Source organism: Zophobas morio, unplaced genomic scaffold (assembly GCF_036711695.1).
Source record: "Zophobas morio isolate AGI-343-1 ecotype UQ-CSIRO unplaced genomic scaffold, CSIRO_AGI_Zmor_V1 ptg000018l, whole genome shotgun sequence".
Taxonomy (NCBI): Eukaryota; Metazoa; Arthropoda; class Insecta; order Coleoptera; family Tenebrionidae; genus Zophobas; species Zophobas morio.
In genome coordinates this window covers 952,358-969,417 of record NW_026972123.1, presented here as the reverse complement: position 1 = coordinate 969,417, position 17,060 = coordinate 952,358, and the positions used below count along the sequence as shown (strand labels likewise).

The window sequence follows — 17,060 nt, the reverse complement described above, 5'->3', positions numbered from 1 at the left end:
GAAGTGTCAATTATAGTAAATTGGAAGCAACTTGTCCACATTATAACTATTATTGTAAGCGAATGTGCAATAAAAGCATTCACTGATAGCTAGCATTAATTATGGCTAATTAATCCCTGAATCTATAACTAAAACTTGTAGTACTTGTTGTCTGTTACAAAAACAAACAAACAACAAGTGGTTACCATAACTTACAAAAGAGCGGTCAAGAAACTGAAATTTTCAATTATAGCTAAATGAATTTGTTTTTACTGTCATATCTAAAACGAATCGTTACTCCTAATTTACGTAGTCCATTACAATACCACTTTTGTTTCGCAGTTAAATAAAAATTACGCAACTAATTACAGTTACAGAGAAATAATCATTACATATTTTTTGTAATCGTAACTGGAAAAATAGTAGCTTTTTGCTTCTACAATTAACGAAGAAAATTGAGTTCTAACTTGTCAGCAAAATATAAAATTGTATATCAATTATTATAGTTAATGTGAATAGTTATATATTTTCTTTAGTTGTATGCATATGAAAAAATAATTGTTATAATTTAATTCCACAACTATGTAAAAAATGTATCCGACTATAAATCCTTAACTAATTTATAAAATAATCGTAACTGAGATAACTGTAAATTATTACTATATTTATTTACAAAAATTTATTAACAAGTATGCATTTAAGATAAACGAAAGCGGCAAATTATATTTATCGAGAATAATCACATGAAAATTACGAAAAATAAATACCGATTATAGCTAAACGCAATTATCAATAATAGTTAACCAATTTTTTTGACCAAAAACAATTTTTGTTCGGAGTGACTAAATGGAAGAAGTGTCAATTATGGTAAATTGGAAGCAACTTGTCCACATTACAACCATTATTGTAAGCGAATGTACAATAAAAGAATTCACTGATAGCTAGCATCAATTATGGTTAATTAATCACTGAATCTATAACCAAAACTTATAGTACTTGTTGTCTGTTACAAGAACAAACAAACAACAATTTGTTACCATAACTTACAAAAGAGCTCCCGGGTGGGGATTTTGAGATCATGTTGTGAACTATACAGACCGTGATTTCGTCCTGCCATTACCCTCCCGCTGCATCCATTTGACCCCAGTATGAGATTTGTTATGATTGCAACTGTCAAAATTTAGCGTGTCGTTAACACTGTTGCCATATTGTATAATTTATCGCAAATTTTGCTATTTTCAATAAAAATTTACGACCGGTACGATTTTTAGTTTGTTATTATTGTTACATTCGTTCCAATATTTTATTTAAATTTTCAAGTTGGAAATATTTTGGCTCTTTAGGATTTTAATCATTAAGAACAGGTATAATTGGTTGCACTGGATCACGTGACCACGAGAGTTCCACAAAAGTCGTGACGATTGATCAAAAAATGGCAACACTGCTTTCTACGTTTTATCAGTATGGGTTTTCAAGGTCGTTTTATGTACAAACTTAACTTCTCTGTACAGACGCCGACCCCCCACCGATTTGTAGGTGACTTAGTTTTGTTTTTGAAAGAAAACTTTCTAAAATAACAATCCAAGATATATTTAAATGGGAATATTAATATGTACACTGTCTAACTCGGATTTCTTGTTTAATACTGTTGAATTAAGGAAAATTGGACGTTTTATTGGAGATAATCCGAAATCGTTTTTACGTATAATCAGGTTTAGGTCCTTTGACATTTAAAAAATGTGGCAATAGTGCTTTCTACGTCATCAACATGGCTTTTCAGATCATTGTATGCACAAACCTAACGACTATAAACCTTAATGACTAGTAACCTTGGGCCCGATTATTATTATTAAAATCTTATCATAACCTAATTTTCTTGAGCGCTAAATTCTATTACCAATTCAAGCAGCATTTATTGATCACATTGTAGTAAAAAATATGATTTTTAAAAACAATCTGGTTTAAAATTTCCGCTTGAGGTTATAAAATGGACCTAAAATTATGCATTTAGCGAAACTAAGTTCCTAGTGAGCTAACGAATCTTCTTAGAAAGTTCTAAGGGCTTATCTTAGGTACTTAGGCCGTAGTTTAAGACCAAAATACCCATATTTGTATTGTCCAAACATAATTTAGATTTTAGAACTTTTCTCTACACCGATTTGTAGGTAATAGGTAATTTAGTCTACTTTACCAAAAAAAGTGTGACTCAGAGAAGGTTTTTATTATTGACAGCTTGTTTCAACATGACTAAACTCTGTTCAAACCAAAGAGTCTGTAAAAAAGGGGTGACCAGCACGTAGTCAGTTTTCTATTATTGGGGTTGCGCTGGTCTAGAAACCTGATTTACACTGCTAAAAATCTTAAGATTTAGCAAATAATGTACGTCTGAAAAAACTGTAACACGATTTATTGTTGTTAAAATATGATGTAGTCTCGGCTGGTGGCTGTAGGTAAACAATACACGAATTTATTTCATTGTATTGTGATGGAAACAACAAAAGTTTGAACAAATCGATCGAAAAAATGTGTAGCAACATGGTAAGTTGTTGTAATACCGCATAGCATGTATTACGCAATGTTGGAGGTGAGTCGTCGTACCCCACCTTCCCCTACATACGTGTACTGTACATAATTAGTGAAGTGAACAACTGTCGCCGTAAAAAAATGACTAAATCGGTGAAAATAGACTAAAACAAGATAGAGAGAGGGCGAACGTTTCTTCTTCCCGTTGTTAATAATTGGTGTTATTCGTGAATCAGCGTCCAGTTCTTCGGTGATCCAGCGTCTCCCCCCTAATCCGTGGTGGTCCTTCTTTCAGCCGCCCCTCGTCCCCCGGCCATCGATCCGGCATCGCCTCGTCGCCGTCGTCGGCCTCGACCCTTTATCTCTTGGTCTTCCTCGATCGATCCATCCTCGTCGACCGCCTCGGAGGAATCCATAAAAGAGGGCCAGCCAGCAGCTAGCAGCACGTCGTGCATCATCGATTGCCTCCTCCCAGCAACGACCGCCCGCCCGACGCGACGAAGAGAGGCAGAGGGTGCGGCGGCGAGCAGAGCACGAGGGTCCGCTGGCCGCCACCGCCCCGGCATCGCCAGCTGACGCAGCAGCAGCAGCGAAGAGGAACTCTCGCTCGGTCTGTTCTGTTCTGTGCCTGCAGTGTTCCTCGGCGCGGTCGCCCGTGTGCATGTGCCTCGTCCTCGCGCCAGCCCGCTTGCGACACCTCCGCCGAGGTCGGCCAAAGGTCACGCCGTCTCCGAGGGCCAGCAGCAGAGCGTCTCCGACACGGACCCCCCCAGGTACCACGTAAGACCACATAACCTCCAGACTTTGACCTATTTGCGGGCGCGCTTTTTATAGCCGAGACCACGTGCTGTTGACGTCCGCGCCGGACGCCCGGGGCTGTTTTGCCCGAGTACTAACCTGTTCGCCGCGACAGCGCGCCATATTGCCTGTCAACCGCGGATTGTAAACAACCCGTCGGCATGGTTACCGAGTGACAATTGATCTGTCACCGGGCACGCCCCGGCTGTCATTCCGCGTTTGGTCGATAGAAGAGATCGCGAGATCGCCGGCTTCCGAAACCTTGGCCGCATCCTTCGAGACCGCTGGCTTTTACATAAACATGTAATCAGCGACGTTGCGATTATGTAATAACGCGCTGTCGCTACCAATGTCACGAGCGTCTTCGCCGAAGAACGGATTTAGACCCCCGGGGTTGGCACCCGTGCCGCGACGACCAATCACGGCCTTTATTTTTAGCGCACTAATTGAAATCGCCCGTCACAACCAATAGCAATTTACTCTATTTCGGGCAAGTTGGCAAATGACAGGTGAAGGGACGCCAAAAGACCTGAATCACGGCGGGGCTTTGTCGAAGGTACGGAAGCCCACGTGACAGCGACCCATCGACCCATCTATGGGCAAGAGCACGTGCAGGCTGATCGCCGCCCGAAACCGGAGGCCCGTAATCTTTTTAAGAAAGGTCAAATGTTCCATTTCAATTAACGTAATCATATGTGGAGTCCGTGCTGGCGAGGCTTTGCAGTTAAGAGGTTTTATGAATTTTCTGTTGGCGATTATTTCGGCGTGATAAGGATGAGTCAGTCGGTCGATGTTGTCGACTCGGAAAATATGATGTGATTTTGTGGTCGTTGTAGGTTACTGGTAGCAGTGTTAACCCCCCGGCGAGAAGTACGTACACAAGCACGAGTGAAAGGCTTTCGGGATGGCGGTTGTCGTCGGCGTGTTGTAAGTTACGCAATTTCTAGTAAAAGCGAATTCGGCCGTTTTGCGGGCTAATTAAATCGTGATAATCGTAGAATCGATGTCTGGCTTTCGACAAAGTTGCAAGTTTATTGGTAACAAACACCCTCGTCACTTCTAGGAAGACCTTACGATGCTTATCGCGTGCCGTAAATTGTGGAACACCTATCTATCTGATTTTTGCAATTTTATCTTTGGTGACGCACTGGAATTTCTTCCGTTGGCGTAATTACATTCCCCTAGTTGCAAATGTCAAATTTGACCGAAACTAGTGAGGTTACAAAAAACGGTCTTGTCGCTTGCGATCGTCATTGACCTGACTGGCCATATATAATTAAGGCAAATCTGACATTTATGTTTGGCGGAATGTATTTCGCCAACAAGAAATTTTGGTGCATCACTTTTCAGGTGTTGCCAAATTTAGAAATGCAAAAAAATGCACTACATAAAGTTGACAAATTTTAATGTCACGTGACGTAACGTTGCGAAGATTCATTTTAAATTATCTGTGATAACAAATGGCGTAAGCATAATTTTTAGTGGCATGTGTCATTTTCGTGATCAGGGAAGGCGATATATCAAATGTCACTTTTACCATTAATTATTTCCGGATTTTTTTTTGTACGATTACTTCCGTAGTGTGTGGCTCGGCATTTGACAAATACTAATATGCTAATGTCATCCTGTCTTGACACTGCAGCGTTTAGAATATGAAAAAGTAGGTCTTCCGTTGTTGTTCGCCTCTCTGTTTATTGGCCATGTTGTGTTATTTCTGAAGCCTCATAGATCGCCCATCTCAAAATTCTATCAATGAACTATTTTTTTTTTCTTTGTTTTTTGTAATAAAAATTCCTCGTCGACGAAATTCGAGGTTATGTTTGACATATTGTTGTATGTAAGTCACAACTTTGTAAAGCAGATTTAAATTAACTAAATTGCTTTCGAATGACGTTTTTAATGTTGTTATGTTTACTAATATTTGCGGTTTGTTTTTGGAAATTATATACAGGGTGAGTCACTAAGCATGCGTTCTTCGAAATCTCGTTAATTATTAGAAATAGGCCAAAAAGGACTATATCCTAAAATTAATTTTAACTATACATAGTGTTCACGACTACAGTTGGTGTATTTTCTATATTTAAAGTAGATAGTTTCTGCGATTTTTACTTTGTTAAGAGGCACGTCGACATATTGGTAGTATTTTGAAAAAACTAACCATCGACATTTGAAATTTGTATTTTTTTATAAACACTCTGTATATTGGTATCTCATTTAAACCCTCCCATTGCCAAAAAAATTGAAGGAAATTGGAATAACGTGGCAACAGGGCATCGGAATTTCGAAAATGGTCGTAAAGTCTAAAATTTTAAAAATCGAAAAATTGAAAATTTAGAAAAATTGGAAATTTGAAAAATCGTAAAACCGAACTATTGGAAAATTGAAAAACGGAATTTTAACAAATCAAAACATTGAAAAATTAAGAATCGGCAAATTGAAAGATAGAAAAACTAAATATCGAAAAATTGACTAACCGAAAAATCTAAAATTTAAAAAATTGCGAATTCGAAAAATTGGAAATTTAGAAACGCCGAAAATTGAAAAATTAAAGAATCGACAAATTGAAAAATCGAAAACTAATAAGATTGAAAAATTGAAAAATTTAAAAATTGAAACACCGCAAAATCGAGAAATCAAAAAAAAAATCAAGAACATGGAGAATCGGAAAATTGAAAAGCCGAAAACCTGAAAAATCAAGAAGTCGAAAAATCGAAAATTTAGAAACGCAAAAAACTGAAAAATCGGACAATCGAAAAATCAAAAATTTGGAAACCCCAAAAATTGAAAAATTGAATAATTGAAAAATCGTAAAACCGAAATATTGGAAAATTGAGAAATCGAAATGTCGAAAAATCGAAACTTTAGAAATGCCAAAAATTGAAGAATTAACAAATCAAAACATCGAAAAATTAAGAATCCGCAAATGGAAAAATGGAAAAACAAATTGAAAAATAGAAACACTGAAATATCGAAAAACTGGGTAATTGGAAAAACGAAAATTTGAAAAATCGAAAAATCGGAAATTTGGAGACGCCAAAAATTGAAAAATTAAAGAATCGAAAAATTGAAAAATCTTAAAACTAAAATGTCACAAAATTGAGAAATCAAAAAAATCGAGAAAATGGAGAATCGAAAAATTGAAAAGTCGAAAACCTGAAAAATGAAGAAGTCGAAAAATTGAAAATTTAGGAAAGCTAAAAATTGAAAAATTGGACAATTGAAAAATCAAAAAACTGAAAAATTAAGAAGTCGAAAAATTGAGAAGTCGGGAAATCAAAAATTTAGAAACGCCAAAAATTGAAAAATCGTAAAACCGAAATATTGAAAAATTGTGAACTCGAAAGCTCGAGAAGTCGAAATATCGAAACTTGAGAAAGGCCAAAAATTGATAAATTGAAAAATTGAAGAACTGACAAATCAAACCATCGAAAAATTAAGAATCCGCAAATTGATGAATCGAAAAATAAATTGAAAAATAGAAAAACTGAAAGATCGAAAAATCGAAAATTTGGAAACACCAAAAATTGAAAAATAAAATATCGCAAAATTGAGAAATCAAAAAAAAATCGACAAAATGGAGAATCGCAAAATTGAAAAGTCGAAAACCTGAAAATCAAGAAGTCGAAAAATGGAGAAATCGAGAAATCAAAAATTTACAAACGCCAAAAATTGAAAAATTGAATAATTGAAAAATCGTAAAACTAAAATGTTGGAAAATTGAGAAATCGAAAGATCGAGAAATCGAGAAGTCGAAATATCGGAACTTTAGAAAGGCCAAAAATTGACAAATCGAAAAATTGAAGAATTGACAAATCAAAACATCAAAAAATTAAAAATCCGCAAATTGAAAAATCGAAAAACTGAAATATGGAAAAATTGAGTAATTGAAAGATTGGGTAATTGAAAAATCGAAAATTTAAAAAATCGAGAAATCGAAAAATCGGAAATTTAGAAACGCCAAAAATTGAAATATCGCAAAATTGAGGAATAAAAAAAATCGAGAAAATGGAGAATCAAAAAATTGAAAAGCGAAAACCTGAAAAATCAAGAAGTCGAAAAATTGAGAAATCAAAAAATTGAAAATTTTAGAAACGTCATAAGTTGAAAAATTGAACAATTAATTTAAAAACTTGAGAAATCGAAAAATCAGAAATTTAGAAACGCCAAAAATTGAAAAAATTGAAAAGAATCGGCAGCTTGAAAAATTGAAGGATTGAATGAAAAATTCAAAAATCGTAAAACTGAAATATCGAAAAATTGAGTAATCGAAATATCGAATAATTAAACAAGTGAAAATTTAAAAAATCGAAAAATCGGAAATTTAGAAACGCCAAAAATTGAAAAATTAAGAATCGAAAAATTGAAAAATCTTAAAACTGAATATCGCAAAATTGAGGAATCAAAAAATGGAGAAAATGGAGAATCGAAAAATTGAAAAGTCGTAAACCTGAAAAATCAAGAGGTCGAAAAATTGAGAAATCGAAAAATAAAAAATTTTAGAAACCTCGAAAATTGAAAAATTGAACAATTGAAAAATCGTAAAACCGAAATATTGGAAAATTGAGAAACGGAAATATCGAGAAAGCGAGAAGTCGAAATATCAAAAATCGAACATTTAGAAAGGCCAAAGGTCCAACAACAAATTGAAAAATAGAAAAATTGTAGACTACAATAGTTGAAAAATCGTAAAACTGAAATATCGAAAAATTGAGTAATTGAAAATTAAAAAAAATCAAGAAAATGAAAAATCTGAAATTTAGAAACGCCAAAAATTGAAAAATTTAAGAATCGACAAATTGAAAAATTGAGAAATCGAAAAGAAAATCCTGAAAAATTGAAAATTGAAAAATTCCAGGGCTAAAATAGTGGAAGAAAACTAAAAAATAAAAACCTGAAAAATCTAGAAGTCCAGAATTAGCGCAAAATTGAGAAATAGAAAAATAAAAAAAATTGAAAAATCCAAGTCGAATCGAGAAATTGAAAAACCAAAAATTATGGAAACGACAAATTAAAAAATCGAAAAATTGATCAATATAAAAATCGGAAATTTAAAAAACCTTGAAATCGAGAAATCGAAAATTTAGAAACGCCAAAAATCCAAAAATAAGGATTGAAGAATCGAAAAAAAACTGAACTGGCTATATATAATTAAGGCAAATCTGACATTTATGTTTGGCGGAATGTATTTCGCCAACAAGAAATTTTGGTGCATCACTTTTCAGGTGTTGCCAAATTTAGAAATGCAAAAAAATGCACTACATAAAGTTGACAAATTTTAATGTCACGTGACGTAACGTTGCAAAGATTCATTTTAAATTATCTGTGATAACAAATGGCGTAAGCATAATTTTTAGTGGCATGTGTCATTTTCGTGATCATGGAAGGCGATATATCAAATGTCACTTTTACCATTAATTATTTCCGGATTTTTTTTGTACGATTACTTCCGTAGTGTGTGGCTCGGCATTTGACAAATACTAATACACTGATGTCATCCTGTCTTGACACTACAGCGTTTGGAATATGAAAAAGTAGGTCTTCCGTTGTTGTTCGCCTCTCTGTTTATTGACCATGTTGTGTAATTTCTGAAACCACATAGATCGCCCATCTCAAAATTCTGTCATTGAACTATTTTTTTTTCTTTTTTTTTTTAATAAAAATTCCTCGCCGACGAAATTCGAGGTTATGTTTGACATATTGTTGTCACAACTTTGTAAAAGCAGGTTTGAAATTAACTAAATTGCTTTCGAATGACGTTTTTAATGTTGTTATGTTTACTAATATTTGCGGTTTGTTTTTGGAAATTATATACAGGGTGAGTCACTAAGCATGCGTTCTTCGAAATCTAGTTAATTATTAGAAATAGGCCAAAAAGGACTATATCCTAAAATTAATTTTAACTATACATAGTGTTCACGACTACAGTTGGTGTATTTTCTATATTTAAAGTAGATAGTTTCTGCGATTTCTACTTTCTTAAGAGGCACGTCGACATATTGGTAGTATTTTGAAAAAACTGACCATCGACATTTCAAAATTGTATTTTTTTTATAAACACTCTGTATATTAGTATCTCATTTAAACCCTCCCATTGCCAAAAAAATTGAAGGAACGTGGCAACAAGGCATCGGAATTTCGAAAATGGTCGTAAAGTCTAAAATTTTAAAAATCGAAAAATTGAAAATTTAGAAAAATTGGAAATTTGAAAAATCGTAAAACCGAACTATTGGAAAATTGAAAAACGGAATTTTAACAAATCAAAACATCGAAAAATTAAGAATCGGCAAATTGAAAGAAAGAAAAACTGAAACATCGAAAAATTGACTAACCGAAAAATCTAAAATTTAAAAAATTGCGAATTCGAAAAATTGGAAATTTAGAAACGCCAAAAATTGAAAAATTAAAGAATCGACAAATTGAAAAATCGAAAACTAATAAGATAGAAAAATTGAAAAATTTAAAAAATGAAACACCGCAAAATCGAGAAATCAAAAAAAAAAACAAGCACATGGAGAATCGGAAAATTGAAAAGCCGAAAACCTGAAAAATCAAGAAGTCGAAAAATCGAAAATTTAGAAACGCAAAAAACTGAAAAATCGGACAATCGAAAAATCAAAAATTTGGAAACCCCAAAAATTGAAAAATTGAATAATTGAAAAATCGTAAAACCGAAATATTGGAAAATTGAGAAATCGAAATGTCGAAAAATCGAAACTTTAGAAATGCCAAAAATTGAAGAATTAACAAATCAAAACATCGAAAAATTAAGAATCCGCAAATGGAAAAATCGAAAAACAAATTGAAAAATAGAAAAACTGAAATATCGAAAAACTGGGTAATTGGAAAAACGAAAATTTGAAAAATCGAAATTCGGAAAATTGAAAACGCCAAAAATTGAAAAATCTTAAAATTAAAATGTTGCAAAATTGAGAAATCAAAAAAAAATCTAGAAAATGGAGAATCGAAAAATTGAAAAGTCGAAAACCTGAAAAATCAAGAAGTCGAAAAATTGAAAATTTAGGAAAGCTAAAAATTGAAAAATTGGACAATTGAAAAATCAAAAAACTGAAAAACTAAGAAATCGAAAAATGGAGAAATCGAGAAATCAAAAATTTAGAAACGCCAAAAATTGAAAAATTGAAAAATCGTAAAACTGAAATATTGAAAAATTGTGAAATCGAAAGCTCGAGAAGTCGAAATAGCGAAAAAACCAAACTTTGGAAAGGTCAAAAATTGATAAATTGAAAAATTGAAGGACAAATCAAACCATTGAAAAATTAAGAAACCGCAAATTGAAGAATCGAAAAATAAATTGAAAAATAGAAAAACTGAAAGATCGAAAAATCGAAAATTTGGAAACACCAAAAATTGAAAAATTGAAAAATCAAAGAATCGTAAAATTGAAAAATCTTAAAAAAAAATATCGCAAAATTGAGAAATCAAAAAAAAAATCGACAAAATGGAGAATCGCAAAATTGAAAAGTCGAAAACGTGAAAATCAAGAAGTCGAAAAATGGAGAAATCGAGAAATCAAAAATTTACAAACGCCAAAAATTGAAAAATTGAATAATTGAAAAATCGAGAAGTCGAAATATCGGAACTTTAGAAAGGCCAAAAATTGATAAATCGAAAAATTGAAGAATTGACAAATCAAAACATCAAAAAATTAAGAATCCGCAAATTGAAAAATCGAAAAACTGAAATATGGAAAAATTAAGTAATTGAAAGATTGGGTAATTGAAAAATCGAAAATTTAAAAAATCGAAAAATCGGAAATTTAGAAACGCCAAAAATTGAAAAATTAATGAATCGAAAACTAAATATCGCAAAATTGAGGAATCAAAAAAAAAAGTCGGGAAAATGGAAAAATTGAAAAGTCGAAAACCTGAAAAATCAAGAAGTCGAAAAATTGACAAATCAAAAATTTAAAAATTTTAGAAACGTCAAAAATTGAAAAATTGAACAATTGAAAAATCGTAAAACCGAAATATCGGAAAATTGAGGAAAGGAAAGATCGGAAAAACGAGAAGTCGAAATATCAAAAATCGAATATTATTTAGAAAGATCAAAGGTCCAAAAACGAATTGCAAAAAATAGAAAAATTGAAAAACACAAAAATTGAAAAATCGTAGAACTGAAATACCGAAAAATTGAGTAATCGAAAAATCGAAAATTTCGAAAAGCCAAAAATTGAAAAAATTGAAAAGAATCGACAACTTGGAAAATCGAAAAATTGAAGGATTGAAAAAGTCAAAAATCGGAAAACTGAAATATCGAAAAACTGAGTAATCGAAAAATTGAAAAATTAAGCAACTGAAAATTTAAAAAATCAAAAAATCGGAAATTTAGAAACGCCAAAAATTGAAAAATTAAGAATCGAAAAATTGAACAATCTTAAAACTAAATATCGCAAAATTGAGGAATCAAAAAAATTAAAGAATCGACAAATTGAAAAATTGAGAAATCGAAAAGAAAATCCTGAAAAATTGACAATTGAAAAATTCCAGGGCTAAAATAGTGGAAGAAAACTAAAAACTAAAAACCTGAAAAATCTAGAAGTCCAGAATTAACGCAAAATTGAGAAATTGAAAAACCAAAAATTTTGGAACACAAAAAATTGAAAAACGGAAAATTATGGAAACGACAAATTAAAAAATCGAAAAATTGAGCAATATAAAAATTGAACAATATGAAAATTGGAAATTTAAAAAATCTTGAAATCGAGAAATCGAAAATTTAGAAACGCCAAAAATTCAAAATTAAGGATTGAAGAATCGAAAAAAAACTGAAATATCGAAAAATTGAAAAATCTAAAAGTCGAAAAATTGGGAAATCGAAAGATTGAAAAATCCTTAAATTGAAGTAACGAAAAATTGAGTAATCGAGAAATCGAAAATCGATTTTTCCATTGTTCAATTTCGCGATTTTTCAATTTTTTGATTTTTAGATTTAAAAATGATTCACTTTTTCGATTTTTAATTTTTAGATTTTAGGTTATTTCGATTTTTCGATTTCTCGATATCTCAATTTTGCAATGTTTTGAGATCTCGATTGTTTCTATTTATTCATCAATGTTTCAATTTTTCGATTTCTCGCTTTTTCGGCTTTACAATATCCGATTTTCCAATTTTTCGATTTCCTTTCAATCTTCGGTGTTTCTAAATTTTCAATTTTCCGACTTTGATTTTCTCGGTTTATCAATTTTTCGATATTTAATTTTGGGAATTTTTTATTTTTGCTTCTTGAATTTTTCGATTTTTCAAATTTTCGATTTATTGTTTTTAAAATTTTTCGATTTTTCAATTTTTGAAGTTTCTAAATTTTCGATTTTTAGATTTCTGGATCGAACAATTTTTTAATTTAACGACCTCAAAATCTAAAAGTCGGAAAATTGGGAAATCGAAAGACCGAAAAAATAGAAACGCCAAAAATAAAAACAAAATTAAAAATCGAATAATTGAATCGAAAAATTGAAAAATCCCCAAAGTAACGAAAAATTGAGTAATCGAGGAATCGGAAAATTGAAAAACCAAAAACCTGAAAAGCCTATCAGTCGAGTAATCGAAAAAAACATTGAAAATGGAGAAATCGAAATATCGTAAATTTAGAAACGCCAAAAATTAAAAAAATTGTAAATCGAAAAATCGTAAAATTAAAATATCGGAAAAATGAGAAATCGGAAAATGAAAAATTGGTCTAAGTTTATTTCGACAGAGTGGGGTGACCACTTTTTTCGCAATCTAGAGGTCATGACACGTCGAGAAAATATGAAAGTGGCAATTCGCCCGATGGACTCGGGAAGTAAAGATCGAGTAATCGAAAAATTGAAAAATCGTAAGCTTTATGACCACATGTCATCTTTGAAATTCCGATGCGATGTTGCCATGTTATTTCAATTTAAATCGTGATAATCGCAGAATCGATGTCTGGCTTTCGATAAAGTTGCAAGTTTATTGGTAACAAACACCCTCGTCACTTCTAGGAAGACCTTACGATGCTTATCGCGTGCCGTAAATTATGGAACACCTATCTATCTGATTTTTGCAATTTTATCTTTGGTAATATCTCAAAAGTGACGCACTGGAATTTCTTCCGTTGGCGTAATTACATTCCCCTAGTTGCAAATGTCAAATTTGACCGAAACTAGTGAGGTTACAAAAAACGGTCTTGTCGCTTGCGATCGTCATTGACCTGACTGGCCATATATAATTAAGGCAAATCTGACATTTATGTTTGGCGGAATGTATTTCGCCAACAAGAAATTTTGGTGCATCACTTGTCAGGTGTTGCCAAATTTAGAAATGCAAAAAATGCACTACATAAAGGTGACAAATTTTAATGTCACGTGACGTAACGTTGCGAAGATTCATTTTAAATTATCTGTGATAACAAATGTTTTTTTTGTACGATTACGATTATTTCCGCAGTGTGACGAATACTAATGTCATCTTGTCTTGACACTTAGCTTCTAGAATATGAAAAAGTAGGTCTTCCGTTGCTGTTCGCCAACCAATTAACTATTTCTTTCCTTTTTTTTAATAAAAATTTCTCGTCGAGGAAATTCGAGGTTATGTTTGACATATGGTTGTATGTACGTCACAACTTTGTAAAGCAGATTTGAAATTAACTAAATTGCTTTCGAATGACGTTTTTAATGTTGTTATGTTTACTAATATTTGCGGTTTGTTTTTGGAAGTTATATACAGGGTGAGTCACTAAGCATGCGTTCTTCGAAATCTCGTTAATTATTAGAAATAGGCAAAAAAGGTCACGGACTAAAGTTGTACTATATCCTAAAATTAGTTTTAACTATACAGATGTTCACGACAACAGTTGGTTTTTGAAATTACGATGCGATGTTGTCACGTTAGTTCAATTTTCTTGAATTTTTTTATAAATGAATCCTTCCATCAAAAAAAAAACGCGAACACCCAGTATATCATTACTCATTTTATTCTATTTTTTGTTCTCTTTTTTTTTGTTATGTATTTTCTATATTTAAAGTAGATAGTTTCTGCGATTTTTACTTTCTTAAGAGGCACGTCGACATATTGGTAGTATTTTGAAAAAACTAACCATCGACATTTGAAAATTGTATATTTTTTTTATAAACACTCTGTATATTAGTATCTCATTTAAACCCTCCCATTGCCAGAAACATTGAAGGAAATTGGAATAACGTGGCAACAAGGCATCGGAATTTCGAAAATAAAACTAGTTGTGAAGTCTAGAATTTTAAAAATCGAGAAGTCAAAAAATCGAGAATTTAGAAACTGAAAAATTGGAAATTTCAAAAATCGTAAAACCGAACTATCGGAAAATTGAAAAACGGAATTTTAACAAATCAAAACATCGAAAAATTAAAAATCGGCAAATTGAAAAATAGAAAAACTGAAATATCGAAAAATTGACTCACCGAAAAATCGAAAATTTAAAAGAATTGAGAAATCGAAAAACGCCAAAAATTGAAAAATTGAAAAATCTAAAAATTGAAATACCGCCAAATCGAGAAATTAAAAAAAAATCAAAAATATGGAAAATCGGAAAATTGAAAACCAGAAAACCGGAGAAATCAAGAAGTCGAAAAATCGAAAATTTAGAAACGCAAAAAACTGAAAAATTGGACAATTGAAAAATCAAAAATCTGAAAATTCATGAAGTCGAAAAATGAAGAAATCGAAAAATCAAAAATTTGGAAACCCCAAAAATTGAAAAATTGAATCATTGAAAAATCGTAAAACCGAAATATTAGAAAATTGAGAACGAAAAATCGAAACTTTAGATATGCCAAAAATTGAAAAATTGACAAATCAAAACATCAAAAAACAAATTGAAAAATAGAAAAACTGGAATATCTAAAAACTGGGTAATTGGAAAATCGAAAATTTGAAAAATCGAAAAATCGGAAATTTAGTAACGCAAAAAATTGAAAAATTGAAAAATTAAAAAATCGAAAAATTGAAAAATCTTAAAACTAAAATATCGCAAAATTGAGAAATCAAAAAAAAAAACGAGAAAATGGAGAATCGAAAAATTGAAAAGTCGAAAATTTGCTAAATCAGGAAGTCATAAAATTGAAAATTTAGGAAAGCTAAAAATTGAGAAATTGGACAATTGAAAAATCAAGAAGTCGAAAAATGGAGAAATCGAGAAATTGAAAAGTCGGATATTTAGAAAGGCCAAAAATAGAAAGATCGAAAAACAAATTGAAAAGTAGAAATATCGAAAAATTGAGTAAACGAAAAATCGGAAATTTAGAAACGCCAAAAATTGAAAAATTAAAGAATCGAGAAATTGAAAAATCGAAAAATTGAATGACCAGAAAATTTAAAAATCTTAAAACTCAAACCATTGCAAAATTGAAAAATCGAAAAAAAAAATTGAGAAATGGGGAATCGGAAAATTGAAAAATTCCTAGCTGAAAAAAACGGAAAAATCAAAAACCTGAAAAATCTAAAAGTCGAGAAATATCGGAAAATTGAGAAATAGAAAAATTTTAAAAATCGAGAAATTGAAAAATCAAAAATTTTGGAACGCAAAAAAATGAAAAACGAAAAATTGTAGAATCAACAAATTGAAATATCGGAAAATTGAGCAATATCAAAATCGAAAATTTAAAAAATCTTGAAATCGAGAAATCGAAAATTTAGAAACGCCAAAAATCCAAAAATAAAGATTGAACAATCGAAAAATTGAAAAATCTCAAAACCGAAATATCGCAAAATTGAGAAATTGAAAAAAAAATCGAGAAAATGGAGAAACGAAAAATTGAAAAGTCACAAAACCAGTAAAATCAAGAAGTCGAAAAATCGGAAGTTTGGAAACGCCAAAAATTGAAAAATTGGATAATTAAAAAATCAAAAATCTAAAAATTCAAGAAGTCGAAATATGAAGAAATCGAGAAATCAAAAATTTAAAAACGCCAAAAATTGAATAATAGAAAAATCGTAAAACCGAAATATTGGAAAACTGAGAAATCGAAAGATCGAGAAATCGAGATATCCAGAAGTCGAAATGTCGAAAAATCCGAACTTTAGAAAAGCCAAAAATTGATAAATCGAAAAATTGAATAATCGAAAAATCGAAAAATTGGGTAACTGAAAAATCGAAAATTTAAAAATATCGAAAAATTGAAAAATCTTAAAACTGAAATATCGCAAAATTAAGAAATCGAAAAAAAAATGGAGAAAATGGAGAATCGAGAAATTGAAAAGTCGAAACCCTGAAAAATCAAAAAGTTGAAAAATCGAAAATTTAGAAATGCAAAAAAATGAAAAATTGAAAAATTGAAAAATCAAAAATCTAAAAATTCAAGAAGTCGAAAAATGAGTTGAGTAATAAAAAAGTCATAAAACCGAAATATCGGAAAATTGAGAAATCGAGAAGTCGAAATATCGAAAAATCGGATATTTAAAAAGCGCAAAAATTGAAAAATCAAAAAACAAATTGTAAAGTAGAAAATCTCAAAAAATCGTAAAACTGAAGTATTGAAAAATTGAGTAATCGAAAAATCAGATATTTAAAAAATCGAGAAATCGAAAAATAATTAAAAATTCGTAAAACCCAAATATCCGAAAATTGAGAAATCGAGAAGTCGAAATATTGGAAAATCAGATATTTAGAAAGGCAAAAAATTGAAAGATCGCAAAACAAATTGAAAAATAGAAATATCGGAAAATTCAAAAATCGAAAACTTGAGTAATTGAAAAAGCGAAAATTTGAAAAATCGATAAATCGAAAAATCGATAATTTAGAAACGC

General features: G+C 31.2%; 1 protein-coding gene across 5 annotated transcripts in view; it reads left to right on the top strand.

Moving 5' to 3' along the window:
- The window catches only part of LOC135131098 (uncharacterized protein), a 272,956-nt gene that overhangs the window by 159,280 nt on the left and 96,616 nt on the right, over positions 1-17,060 (top strand). The window contains exon 1 of one of the 5 annotated variants that reach the window (XM_064058637.1): positions 3,189-3,275. The exons of 2 other annotated variants lie outside the window; for them this stretch is intronic. The gene's annotated coding sequence lies outside the window, so the exon portion shown is untranslated. Of the gene's footprint in view, positions 1-3,188; positions 3,283-4,137; positions 4,228-17,060 lie in introns of those variants that run through there. 2 more of the 5 variants (XM_064058638.1, XM_064058644.1) reach the window with 2 other exon arrangements.